The sequence below is a fragment of the Ixodes scapularis genome, unplaced genomic scaffold (assembly GCF_016920785.2).
Source record: "Ixodes scapularis isolate PalLabHiFi unplaced genomic scaffold, ASM1692078v2 PGA_scaffold10__122_contigs__length_95168666, whole genome shotgun sequence".
NCBI classification, from domain to species: Eukaryota; Metazoa; Arthropoda; class Arachnida; order Ixodida; family Ixodidae; genus Ixodes; species Ixodes scapularis.
In genome coordinates, this window is record NW_024609836.1 from 36515368 (window position 1) to 36525663 (window position 10296).

The following is a 10296-nucleotide window of genomic DNA, read 5'->3' on the forward strand; positions in this document are numbered from 1 at the left end:
ATCGAGACATGTGACGAGACGAAGTTTCAGAGAACGCCTGAACCCGCTGGAACACTTCAGTGACCGCGGATTTCCTGTGCGGTGCCGCTTCACGAAGGCGACCGGCGAGCACTTTGCTGTCTCTGCCAGGAGCGCGAGTACTCAGGGCCTGCCACCCTCAACGATGCTGCAGCTCCTCGTTGTTTTGAGCTTTTATGGTGCCAGGACGTTCCAAGTTGTTACGGGAACAATGTGAACATGCCGCAGCCGACTGTGTGCCGGATTGCGGAGCGAGTTTCGCGGCTCCTCGCACGGACCATTTTCACCCGCTCGGTGAAGCTGCCGCAGGGCGCAGCAAACTTTAATGCGTTCTTGCGGGGCTGCTGCGAAATGAAGTTCCCAGGGGCGACTGGGTGCATTGATAAGAGGACCCGGCGGTCCCGATGTGGAAGTGTTCTCGAAACAGAAATGGATACTTCTCCATCAACGTGCAGGTAACTTCACCCCTGTTGTTTGCGTTAGGAGTGCCAAACTTAATTAATCAAACTGTACGCTGAGATGCGATATCGTAGGTCTAAACTCTGACGTAAAGATATTAATCAAAACTTTAAAACAAATCTGTATTCGGCGACAGTTTGCACGACCGAGCGTGAACGTGCTCCCGTTCTTATGAAGAAAAAAAAATGTCATTAAATGGTTGTCGACTCTTGTGAGAGCACAGAAATACGTTAAGATAAAACGAACTCCTCTCCTTGCAAGAATGATCATGACCAAAGCACATTTCCAGTGAATCTGGGATGAGGCAATGTATGTTGCAACACAGTCTCATCCCAGGTGAACCTTTTTGATCGTCAGATTCTCAGAAACCTTAAAATAAAATTAAACGGAGCGGACGCAATTTCTATCGGCTCCGTTGGGTACGGTTTTTTCCACCGGCTCTGGTGACCCTAGGTCTCCACTGCCGGCGGTCACCGACAGCATGGCCTCCCCTTAGATGATTTAGAGCTCAACGGTACCGGTTTCGCGTTGGTGAGTGCAAGTTCACTGGACTTACGAATATTTTTCGTTGCAGCCGCGTTAAGCCTAACAGAAGCCCGGCGCGCCGCGAGCCGGTTCCATCCCGGAGGCGGCCGTCTGCTCGGCCTGACGATGATAAGTCCACCCGCCGCACCGGTGACTTCACAAGACCAACTTTCGGCGAGGCAGGAGGACCAGAGCCGCAGAAATTCGATGAGAGGGTACGACCCACATCACCCGTAACATCATCCCGCCACCCTCGCCGACAAGCTCCATTTCAACATCGTCAGCACATCTCTGTCATCTGTACAGTACACAATCTCATCCCATCGTCCTTAGATGCGGCGCCGCAGGCCTTCCTGGTATGGGCTACTGGCCTTTCTGCGGCACCGCGGTTCTCCTGAACCAAAATAAATATTATTATTATTATTATTATTATTAAACGCAGTGTCTAGGGTTACGTCCGACGGAACCCGAAATAAAAATTAAATTTACGTCCGACTTAACTTCACGTAATGATTCGAGTTACGTCCGACGTAACCTAATATATAAATTAAAGTTACGTCCGACGGAACTCCAAATAAATATTAAAGTTACGTCCGACGTAATTTTGCCCCAAGGTTTCGAGTTACGTCCGACGTCTCAATGTGAAAATTAAAATTACGTTCGATGGAACTCGAAATAAAAAATAAAGTTACCCCCACCCTCTCCCCGTTTCGACCTGGATGAGTTTCGTACTGGCGTAGGTCGTGGTACCGGCACGCGCTCGTGTAATTACCACTGGTTAGCGGTTGTACTGCACTGGCTAACTTTCTCATCTACAGCTCCTAAATCTTGGTTCAGACAGTTGCGTTTCACTGCGTTTGACTGCGTTGCGGCTGCTAGACACCGGGACATCTCTGCTGCTTATATCGCGTGCCAAGATGATTCTGTGAATTGGATTCCACGCTTCATACGAAGCACAGATGTGCCGGTGACTCGCTTTCGGTTCTCGACGCAACGCAGATCAAACTGGATCAAACGCACCCGAACGCAAGTGTCTGAACCGGCCTTCAGGCTCGCAGCACGCGTGCTGCGGTTTCCATGTTTAATGTCGCGTCTATACTCTGTTTCACCTTGTGTTGTACCGCAAGAAAGGCTACAAGCGCGAGCTCCTTGCTCTAGGGCACATCTCGGCGGCCCAAGCTCTCGTGCACCAAGCGCCGCTGCCAACGCTATGAGCTCGCGCTTCGAGCTTTCGCTGCGGTACAACATAAGGTGAAACGGAGGATAGGAAGAAGTGGTTTCTAGGGTAAAGTTACGTTGGACGTAACTTTAATTTTTATTTGGAGTTCCGTCGGACGTAACTTTAATTTTAATTTGGAGTTCCGTCGGACGTAACGCTAGACACTGCGAAAATTAAATTAAAATTGAAAATGATGAGGGAATGTTTACTTTCTACATACACATGAAAGCATTCATTTGGTGGCATTCACTAAGCTGTCTGTGCAATTGTTAACTACAACAGTCCCATATGTAAACAGTTTTTGTGTCTGCGTGTGCTTGTGTCGTGTAAACCAAACTGCACGGCGAACACCCACTGCTCAATAACATTTGTTGTTCATTGAGGTTGGTTGTTTGTTGGTTCTTGGCATTTGTTCCTTAAATGAGACCGCGGCTTACGAGTCCACAGAAATATACAATAATGTAGGAACTATACGCCGATACCACAGCATTCGCAGGTTGACATCCTTCGGAAAGCAGCAGAGTGTACTGAAAATACAACTAGTACCAAAGTCCATATAGCATGCCACCCGAACCGGACTGATGCCTGCAGCCATCTAAAAGAGGGTTTCTGAAGCTTAAGATGTGTGCGAAGGAACATTATTCACTCACGACAAAAAGCTGTGTGTGTACATCTAAAGAAGAGTGTTATCATACACAGCACTTTCTATCGAAAACAGTAGTCTGAGCATTAATCGGACATACACTACTCCACAAACTAGTCCCACATTTTCTAGTCAAGCAATAATTGTGCTGTATTGTTCTTCATTTTTGTGTTATGTAGGTACCAAAAGGCCCACTTCTGGACTAGGAACTCAGTGCAGCGGGCCTAGGCACTTTCCGTGCCTCGACATGTGCTAGCAGCACAAGCCTGAATGGTCAGCTGTGATGATCACTGGTGGACTTGCACTGCAAAACTTGGCCCATCTGCAGAACGAGTCACTTCCCGCTCTACCAGTCCCACACCCCACTGACGATGCTGAAGGCAGTCTCATCTCCCATCGACTCCAGACCCCGTGGACACATTCAACGGGGCATGGGTGCGGGCTCAACTCGTTGTGTGGTGTTTCCAGTAGGAACTGAATGCAGAGCATGTCCTTTTTAGCTTAGGTCACCGAAAAATCAAGTCACTGGCCATGATAAAGCTCAAAATGCAATCGGGCCAGAAGCAAATCAACCTTATACTATGGCCACACACTTTGTAATTTGAACCGAAACAAATCCGCCGGTTTCTCAGCTAGTTGGTCACCGAAGATTGTTGCAATGTCTTTGTTATACTCAGGTTCCCGCTGGACGACAGTGTTTGAAACTATGCTGGTGGTTGCTGTTTTATCAATCTTCCAAAAGAAGCAAGACCAACTTGCCCTCTTTGTTGTGGAAACATTTTGCTCGACAACAATTCAATATTTGTCATCACACAAAGCAGGGGGTAGCAGGATACAAAGAAAGTGAGAAGCTTCAGGTAATTACATTAAAATAACTCAAAATTTTGCCGTGTTCAGACTCGAAACTTTTCAGCGAGTTGTTCAGTGCACATTTGTTCGAAATAAACTTATACATGAGAATGTCTGAAATGATGTCTTGCAGCTGTGACCCCACATGAAGAGTTTTCGGTTAGAATAAATATTACAATAGCGCAGAAATTCCTTGTGAGGACACCTTCGGATGTTAGGCAGTCAAGGGTGTCCTACCTAACAGTTACTTACACAAGCATGCAGGACCCATGCACTCAAACTGATGGCATCACACTACGCATTACTGAATGCGAGCATGAATGAGGTGAGCACCGTACCAGGGTTTAGCTGGAACCGCTGCTCAATTACTGTATCACTGTGTGGTCAGCTGCAAACTTGGGCCCAATTGCTACGTCGGCACTGTAGTAGTGTGCAGTGAAAAGACAGTGAAGTCAAATTTGGGGGGTTTACGTGCCGAACCAACGACAGGCATCTGGCACGCCCCAGCAGAGAACTGAGGATTAATTTTGACCACCTGGGGATCTTTGGACAAGCAACCAGAAGCTCTGTGACACGGCGCCACCTCCGCAATGAAAAGGCAGCGGGCAAGCCTCGTCAATGTGGTGTCGACTTTACTCTGGTAGGCGGTGCAAGTTCATAGAGGATTGCGAGGCACAAACCCCTGGACAGGAAATGAGACGTCTTAACTCAATGAAAACTATGGCAAAACTCTGTGACAACAGCATTTAATGAGCGAGGCTGCACATGGACTACACAATAATAAAAGAGACATTACATAAATAACAGTGGCAATGTTTAGGAAACACCTGGCTGTACATTCAAACAGATTCCTAATTTCCTTCAAGGGGATCGGTGGTCGACTGCATTAACGGATCACAGCTTGGAGCACGTGGAGTGAAAGCCCGCGCAGCTGAACATAGTAATCTTAAGTTCAGTCTCTGCCTCTGCCTGTATCGATGTGGATGAACATTGTAACAGCATGCGGTTGTGTATCACTACTGTGATTTAAGTTAAAGACCCCAGGATAGCTGTGTTACGACACTGACTGAATATCTCGTCTACAGTGGAGATACGTTGCTCACTTTGGCTGACTAACTTCCCGTTGTCTAAACATACAAACAATGTAATTAGGAAGGAAAAAGATACTCGGTTACTTTTTAAGTTTTAAAAGAATAGATTTAAAGCTGACGTAACTGCTCTTTTGCATAAAATGTTCACTACAAATAGCAAATCGAGAAACAAGTTAAAAAAAATGCTAGGCTTTAACGAACGAGATACGGTCAATACTTGTAACAACTTCATGTCAGGGATGAAATGAAGCAAGTTACAGACTTTAATAAAGCATTCTTAAACACAAAAGAGAATGTAAAACATTGTAATTACTAAAGATAAAGATGAAACAAATCGAATAAATCAGCCTACTGTTGTGGCTGGGCCCCGAGAACAAGCAGTTGTTGCAGCGCGATTAGTTTGTTGAGCTGAAGCAGCTCAAGCTCGAACCAGCTTGTTACGCTGCTGCTGATTGAGAACCTAGGCCTGCGTCTGTTAATAGGCAACCTGACACTGACGTAGCTCCACCTGCAGCAGGTGCAGCTCCTCCAGTTGGTGCGGCCTTTAGTTGTCTTCACTCGGACAACCACACGTGGCGGCTGAGGAGGTAGAGGAGGGGGGGGCTTGGTTGGTGGCGCAGCAACCGCAACCTCCATGATGCCACCCAGTCCAGCAGCGGTGAGGCAGGTGAATCTAGGCAAGCGCAACGCATTGACGCCGAGTGTTACAGGCACGGTAAAGACACCGGAGAACTTGTAGAAACTCTCACAACGACCTCATTACAGAAATGTTAATCGCCAACTGTTGGTAAACATGAAAGATTTCCTTCCTTGTTCTGACCCTTTCCTTTCCGTGATACTGTCAGTAGCAGTAGTAGATACCGTCAAAAGAAACAGCGCTGTTATCTCGGACCTTGTTGGCCCTCGGGCCCACGTGTGGTGTATTCGTCCATAAACATGTCATTGGGCCCACGTGTGGTGTATTCGTCAATAAACATGTCATTATCCAGACCCAAGGAATTTAATGTGTTCCTACGTGGCACCCCTAACAAGTCGCATTCATGAAAATGTGGCTCATTGTCACAGTTTGTAGCGTTCCTACGAGACAGTATGCCAAAACCAAAATAATAAACGGAAGAGCGTAGACAGATTTTTTTATAAATAAACATTGGAAGCTGTGTGATCAAGTAGCAACTAGCCATCATGGGTACGTAGCAAATGCAATCGAAAACTTTTACCAGGCATCATGCCAGTCGTCATGCTCGTTCACTGTGGCTTCGGGAATGGCGGCTGGCAGCATTGAGAGCACCGGCCAACCAGCGCGGGCGCTGCCACTGTTGTACGGGCTTGGCAGCCACATTGCCATGTGGGACACCAGTGCCCCCACAAGATGGAGGGTCGGGCTCATTGTTCAGCGGGTGCGACACCAGTGCCCCCTCCTGCAATGTAAGGCCGAAGAATATTCTGTGACAGCATCCATGAGTTGAGATGTACTGAGCACAACGCAGAAAGAAAAACAAATGATACTACAACTTATGCGGTACAATTTGTTGTTCGACACTTAACTGCAAGAAATAAATGCGAAACAAGTGATGTCATACCTGTGCTGTTTCTTGATATGCATGGAAAATACTGGAGTAGCTTAATGTGATCATCGACAACAGTCATATTGTAGACACACAACGTTTCAAATCAATAATGTATACTTCTACCCATATTAAATTTGTGCCAGCTTAATCATGCCAGTACAATGCGCTGGTTAACCTCGCGAACAAATGACAATGGTTTTACACTATCATGGACACCTGAAAAAAGGCACCTGTCAACAACTGGACTCCAGCACGCCTCACGTTCACATAATGGCATTCCTTAAAAGGTTACAATTAAGAAATGAGAGCTGGTAGTCAATTAAACCTGCACAAGATTTTTTTTTCTTCAAAAGATTAGCACACAAGGAGATGAGGTGCTAGGTCTAATTGACATAGTCGGAACTCCTACTTAGCGTAACTTTTACTTGCACTAGTGTCAGTTTCGTGCGTCGAGTTTTTCTTTATACGTCCAGGTTGCCTCTCTAATCTCAAGGAAGGGGCCGGAGCCTAAGGTAGTGTTGCGCAACCAGAATGTTCGCAGCGTAATTTTCGTTTGGATATAGCACAACACGCAAAGTAAGTTGTCGATGTCAGCACAAGAATTCCCAAAGATAGCGACAATTCACCGTCACTGCCCACCTACGGCCTCGACAGTAACGTGCTTGATTAGCTGCAGGTGGCCACAGCAAAGTCCCTTGCAGAGTTATTTAGTACACACGTCCTGTCATGTGATTTTGCGAACCCGTTGCGTCATTCTGCTCGAATATAGAAATTGCTTACACACCTGTTGCGTGGATGCCCTGATTTTTCTCGGAGTCTGTTTTCTTCCACTTGGGTTTACCGTTGTCCCAACAATCGTGGGCGGACATGCGGCTGGCGCTTATACTGTGTGCAGACTCTTCTACGCGTCAATTTTAGCTTCTTTCGGGGAGTTGTTAGTAGAACGACGAAGAAGCTCCCCTTCTTCGTGGAACCACTCGCCCCTTCTTGTCACCTTCGTTGAACGACATCGTTGTAGGGCAAGGCACTCTAGTAGGACTCTGAAGAAAGAGGAAGGGTGAAAATGCTCGTTCTATACGGTGACAGCGAGGCAGATAAGCGGTGAGACGAGGTGAGACGGCGAAGAACGGGCGAGACGCAGAGACGAACGACGGTAGCGAGCTACAGCTGCCTCTACGACGGAAAAGCTGGACAGCGGCCGCCACCGTTGCCAGACTGTAGAACGCTTGTGACTGTTTGTCCGAAAACCGGCCGCAACGCATAAAACATGCGCGCTGCGAAGCAGAAATCTTGCAGACTCCCAATTCAATGTTAGTAAAATGTGTCCCTTCAAATAAAATGAACTAATATGTTCATAATTCACACCACAATATTGTTTTCAACTTCGTTTTTTACTACAACCTCGTAACCAGACGCCTTTTACGTCTCCTCGAGTTTCCTCGAGTGGACGGAGTCTTCTCGAGGAGCTCCTCAGCCGAGGAAACGCCGAGGCGCGTGTGTGAAGCCCGATGGCTCTTCGAGTGGAGGCGAGCTACTTTCCTCCACTCCAGTGAGTCGAGGTGGAGTGTCGAGTCGAGGCCCGTTTAAGAATACGGCCATCTCTCACCCTCATCTTCACGGGTGAGGTGAGGGTGAGTGAGTTTCTGAACCAGGAAAATTCATTAGTGTGAGGGTGAGTGAGGGCCGTGAGGGCTGTGAGGACCGTGAGTGCATGAGGGCGGTGAGTGCGTAAGGGGCGTGAGGGGTGTGAGGGGTGTGAGGGCCATGAGTGAGTGAGGGGTGAGTGGCGTGAGGGCCATGAGTGCGTGAGGGGTATGAGGGTCATGAGTGCCTGAGGGGTGTGAGGGCCATGAATGCGTTAGGGCGGTGAGTGGCATGAGTGCGTGAGGGGTGTGAGGACCGAGGGGGCGGTGAGTGCATAAGTAGTGTGAGGGCCATGAGTGCGTGAGGGCAGTGAGTGCGTGAGGCCCCATTCAGACGGAGCAACTTTCTCAGCAATTTTGGTGTTGATGGCGGATTGTTCTTTAGCTTTTCCTAGATCGACACGAATTGCTGAGATCGGGTCCGGCTCGAAATACGCGAGCAACTCGGAGCAATTCGAAGGCGTTTGAAGCGGCTGCATCCAATCAGGGACGCGATATTTTCGCGTGATACCTCATGCCGGTGATGATGACAATGAAAGACTTGGTACTGGTTTGAAATTGATCGTTTTTGAAAATAAACTGTTTCAGAAACGTGCATTAGTATTCTTAACGAGATTTAAATGCATAAAAACACGTTCACAGCGCGTGATTGTGTCTAAATAGTGCAAAAAAAATTGATTATGATGATGGCAAATTGCAGCAATGGGTTGCTGCGTGTGAACGCGGGCGGCCCGTGTTGCTGGTGTTGCGACGTCAAGTTTCTTGGCGAAATTGCGCCATCCGAAGCTTGCCTAAGTGGCGTGAGGGCCATGAGTGCGTGAAGGGCGTGAGTGCCGTGAGAACGGTGAGTGGCGTGAGGGCGGTGAGTGCGTGAGGGGCGTGAGGGCGGTGAGTGGAGTGCGTGGGGGCCGTGAGGGCGGTGTCTGCGTGAGGGTCGTGAGGGCCATGAGTGAGTGAGGGGCGTGAGGGCCATGGAGTGCGTGAAGGGCGTGAGGGCGGTGAGTGCGTGAGGGGCGTGAGGGCCATGAGTGCGTGACGGGCGTGAGTGCCGTGAGGTTCAGTGAAGGGTTGAGGGTGAGTGGGACTGTGAGGATGAGGGTGAGTGAGGGGCTGAAGGTGAGTATAGCTGTGAGGGTGAGTGAGGGGCTTAGGTGAGTGTGGCTGTGAGGGTGAGGGTGGGCGACCTAAAATGCCGACTTTTGGACTGAGATGTTAGCTGAAACCAAATGTACCCAAGCAGCACACCACTGTTGGGCCAACATGGGCCCGCCACTGGCAAAACTTGGCTCCAATATTGGCCTAACGTTGGTTTCTCTCGAAAGCGCTTGGCATTAGTGAATGGTCCATAATCCGGTCATGGACCATTCACTAATGCCAATGTCGGACCAAGATTCGACCAATATTTGAACAAATATTGGACCGTCATTCGTGCCATCATAGGATCGCCTTTTAACCAACATTTAAGCCAACGTTGGGCCACAATTTAACCAACACCTAAGCCATCATTGGACCATTATTGGTTGTGGGTCTTACCACCAATATTGGCATCCAAGTTTAAGTATTGGCTTATCTATTATTTGCTCCCAACCTTATGCTCTGGATATTTCAATTTCGGCATCCGATTTAGGTTCGGGCTGCACTATTTTCGGCAGCCATTTTAGCGGGCTTGCAGCTTTCTTTCCAGATATATTTATAGTGTTCAGTAGAACAGTATATATATATATCTAAAAAAAAAGTTGGTGTAGACAAGCCACATTCACTGTGAAAAATATTAAGTCAATATTACATGCAATAAATGTCTGCAATGCAAAGTGTACCGTCAATATATTTATTAAAACTTTCGTATGAAGGAAAATTAAAACAACAATGAGTGTCGGGGTCCATCACTGCAAGCTGTGAACAGGGCAGGAACTTGATGGGATTCCACGTAGGGGCCTGGTCACAGGATTCTTAAAGAGACAGAAGCGGGGGTTTGGATTCAGGTGAAGGGTTTCAGTTCTCTTACGCTTGTCAAAAATGGATATCAAAATAAAACATAGCTTCATCGATTGCCGCCCTTTAATTAACTATTCGATTAATCGGCTCAGTTGCTCTTCAAGTATAAAATCTCGGAAAGGCCTACCAACTTTTTTATGTTTCGTTTTCCATATTATAAACTATTGTTTCCAATGAATTATTTTTCGTTATTTTGTATATAATAAATTTAGTACTGCCTTCTAAAATAATTAAATGCGCAGGTAAGACACCTGGGCCGGCTTGCTGGAATCATTGTCTCAACTGA

General features: G+C 47.5%; 1 long non-coding RNA gene across 1 annotated transcript; it reads right to left on the bottom strand.

The window, feature by feature from the left end:
- Positions 1–5447: 5447 nt before the first annotated feature.
- LOC121834057 lies at positions 5448–7216 on the bottom strand. The gene is made up of 3 exons (XR_006077037.1): positions 7157–7216; positions 6022–6222; positions 5448–5477 (listed from the first exon to the last, which is right to left on the bottom strand). It is a non-coding gene; the product is annotated as an uncharacterized LOC121834057 (long non-coding RNA).
- Between the last annotated feature and the right edge of the window lie 3080 nt (positions 7217–10296).